Genomic DNA, 4,019 nt, shown 5'->3' with positions numbered 1-4,019 from the left:
CACGCTGTCTCCGTAGGTCTGGGTAGGACCCATGAGTCTCAATCTTAATGATTCTTATGCTGGTGATCCCCACACCGCACTTTAGAGTAATGAGTGGGATATCTTGAGGTCCTTGCTTAGATGCTCTGTTACTGAGGCAAATCTGAGTAGTGCTCTAGTTTGGAAAAGGCCAAGGCTAAGGGAGGGAGGCTTTGGTATAGCCCAGAACTGAAGGGAACAGAAGTTCTCCCAGGTCTCTTAATTGTGTGTTGGGGAGGTTCAGCCGGAAGCTTCTGCTCTGCTCGTGGGAGCCAAAGCTGACACCCAAAAGGACCTGGCTGCCCTGTGGTGCAAGTGCTCTTGTCTCCAGTGTTCCTGGGCCTTCTTGTGCCTCTCAAAGGTCTCCTTTGTGCACATATTTTTTCGGACCTTAGCTGAAACACGAATTTTAAAAAACAGGCAGTGAGAGAACCCCAGCCAATTTTCCTTCTGGCTTAAGCACAGGTTTATTGTCTAGGAGGCTTGGGGAAATGAGGAACTGATTCATTTGTACCCAGCTCAGTTTTTTGTCTTCATATATTATATTTAGCAAATTATGGGAGGACCAAATAAAATAAAGGACAATGGTTTAGCTAGCAGTACTCCTAGAGGTTCACACTCCTTACCAGGGGCTGTTGGCATCAGAGTGCCCCCCAACAAAAGGTCTCCTGGAGAAAAAAGTTTCTGTTTGGACCCCTTCTGACCAGAGTCAACTGAAACAGATTTGCAAGGTAAAGCAGGCTGAACTTCAGACCCTCTGCCTTCCCTCTTCAAGCCATTTTTCCTATCATACATACTTTTGAATTTTTTTATTAACCATTTGTTACAAGTATTTTCCTATATAATTCCATATCAACATAACTGAAATTTTAAATTTTTCAAGTAATTTTAAAAAACAACATATAAAATTGATATATTGCATTCTAAGAGCTGGGGGAAGCTAGGCACCCCACCCTCATGCCCAGCAAAACAATGAACTGTTCTTAAAAAGCTTCTAGAATATGCAATCCAGTAATTCCATTCTAGGAATTTATCTTAAAGAGATGATCGTGTGCATGTGCAAAGATTTACCTATAGGGATGTTCATGGCAAGATTATTTAGGAAAAAATTCAAAAGAAATCAGGATAACCACGATATTCTTGGGAACTCCTTGAGTAAATCATGGCACATTCAAACAATGGAAGAATCTGCTGTTATTAAAAATGTTGTTTTTGTAAAGTACTTCTTGAGACAGAAAATGTTCTTTACGTATTAAATTTTTAAAGCAGGTTATAAAGCTATATGTAGAGTATGTTAGCGGTTTTTGTTGTGAAATAAAATGAAGACCAAGAATATAGTTGAAAGAAATTGCTCTAAAGATAAAATAATGGGTAATTTTTGTTTTCTTATTTGTATTTTTCTACACTGTTCAAATTTTCGATATCACTCGAGGTGTGAGGCTAGATCAACAGCATCAGCATCCCGAGAGCTTGTCAGAAATGCAGAATCCCAGACCTGCTGGATCAGAATCTGCATTTCAGCAAGATCCCTGGGTGATCTATCTGCACTTTACAGTTTGGAGAGCGAAGCTGTATATAACTCAACATAAGAGAAATAACTGCTTTAATTAAAGAAAGCCCCAAACTATGTACCTCTTGCTATTTGGAAGGTAATTTAGATATGAAACATAAGTGGTTCTTACCTTCCACAATCCTTTAGAGATGGATTAACAGCGATTTTCAACTGGTGTGCCGCAGCACACTGATGAGCCACAAATATTTTTAAAACACGCAATGCCTGACTATTTAGTCAGGGGCACTGACTTCTTTTCCCTTAGATTGTCAAATTTAAAAATGACAACAGCCAACACAATAGTTGCCTGTTGTAAATGAATCAAAATTATACTTTTTTGTCAGCAAAAAGATATATTTTTTGGTGTGCTACATTTTTAGCAATTCGTTTATGCGTGCCGTAAAATGAAAAAAGTTGAAAATCGCTGGCTTGACGTTTCCCCATTTTCCATTTCAACAATGGAGCACGGAGCAGTGACAAGTGCCTCCGTCTCCATCCCCTCCCCCGGCCCCAGGGCTACAAAGCCTGAGCTCTCGGATTCTGCGTTAGGTAGAGAAATATAGATTCCTCAAGAGCTGCTATTCAAGCCACAAGCAGCAGGTGCCAATGTTCCACCCACAATTCTGGTTCAGTCTCCATTAGGCTGCACATCTGGCTGTCACACACTCTTTTGTGGAGACATCTCAATGGCAGCACTGATGCTGCCTCTCTCCGGGGCCAGCCCCACAGTGGCCTCCCTGTCCTCCGAGTATGTGATGTCATGAGCATGAATGTCCTGCCAAACATTTAAGATGGTGCAGTTCACATTGTGTACATTGTATAGAGAAACACTGACACACAAGTTTGAAATTTAAAAAAAACACACACACAGGGCAAGATACAACCAAACCTTGTTCTGTCGTTACCCTAAACCACCAACGCAGCACAAATACGCAACTTGTGTTCTTAAGTACACAATCTTCTTTTTCTTTGTTGCTGTCTTGCAGTTAGCATGCCTAGATTCAAAGGATTTCTTGAAACATTCTTTCTCTAATTTGGTGTATATCACATTCTTGAAAAGCATGAACTAAACTGGTTCATTTCAAACCTAAGATTCCCCTGCACATGGTCTCCTCAGAACAGGTCAAAGAGTGGGGGGAAGCTGGATGTAAGTCTCAAAGTCACCTCCCCTCAGGACCATCAAAGCGGGACAAAATGGGGATTAGCTGCCCTACAAAAAGGCAGGAGAAAGAGGCCTTTCCCTTCCCTGCTTCCCAAAGTGCGGTATGTGGACCACCTCATCGGAATCAGGGGGTGTGCAATACAAATGCAGATTCTGGGTCCCCACCCAGAGTCCATCTCTGGGGATTGAAAGAGTGAACCTGCATTTTACCTGTCTTCCTGGTAGTAATCCTTAAATTGGAGTTCCTTAGACTTCAATCCAGTTGCAGTTCTGTCGTGGCTGTCTGACCTGGATGATCTGAATGCTCCCCGTCTCATTTTCCTCACCTATAAAATGGGGGCTGTGGGATCAGTAAATGTGTGACGTTCCTGGCCCAACACTTCTCAAGAGCATGAATTCCCTTTTTCCTGTTATTCAGGTAGAGCACTTTGGGTCTGTCATTTAACCTGTGATTGGGATCATTGTCTTCCCCTCAGTGACCATTATTGACACTGTAGTTGGCAGGTTCTAACGGAACTCTAATAAGAACAAATAAATCATCAAGACCGAAACCCTCCTGATGGTTACGGAGGCAGACCTGTTTTTCCATATTGGGCTGTCCAATCCAATAGCCACCAGCCCTGTGTGGCCACTGAGCACTTAAGGAGCAGCTAGTACAATTGAGATGTACTGTGAGGGTCAGATATACACTGGAATCCAAAGATTTAATATGAAAAGAAGGATGAAAAATATCTCACTAATAATTGTTTACATATTAATATAATAGTTTAGATATTGGGTTAAGTACAATATATTGAAGTTAATTTCATTCATTTATTTTTAGCTTTCTTAAGGTAACTCCTAAAAATATTTTAAATTACATATGTGGTTCCTGGTATAGTTCTACTGTTTTAGTGAAGCAGAGCCCCCGTTGCCCCCGCCCACACTGGAGTTATAACCCACAAAATGGAATTCCCTAATTGGTCAGCCAGGGGAGATTTGGGGTATCTCTTCTGCTGCAGGGAAAAGTGGGGCTCACGTAGCACACACCCTCCCATGAGAAAGCAGCAGCCTCGGGGAAGGAGGTGAGGGAGCATATCCATCACAACATTTCTGATTCAAGCCTGTGGTTGCAAGGAGAGGGGACACGGGGATCCAAAACTTCACGTGGCCACCCCCTTCCCCAGTGCCTTGTGTTCCATTCATGGTCACAACAATGAGTTTTTGCATCAGGGCGGGTCCTCCAATATAACCACATGACTTCTGTCCTTACAAAAACTATCATGACAAGCAAATATTTTGGTCAAC

Source organism: Pteronotus mesoamericanus, unplaced genomic scaffold, assembly GCF_021234165.1.
Source record: "Pteronotus mesoamericanus isolate MK-2021 breed Mesoamerican mustached bat unplaced genomic scaffold, CSHL_Meso_final contig_116, whole genome shotgun sequence".
In the NCBI taxonomy this organism is placed as follows: Eukaryota; Metazoa; Chordata; class Mammalia; order Chiroptera; family Mormoopidae; genus Pteronotus; species Pteronotus mesoamericanus.
The sequence above is the reverse complement of the archived record's forward strand: the minus strand, read 5'-3'. Positions refer to the sequence as shown.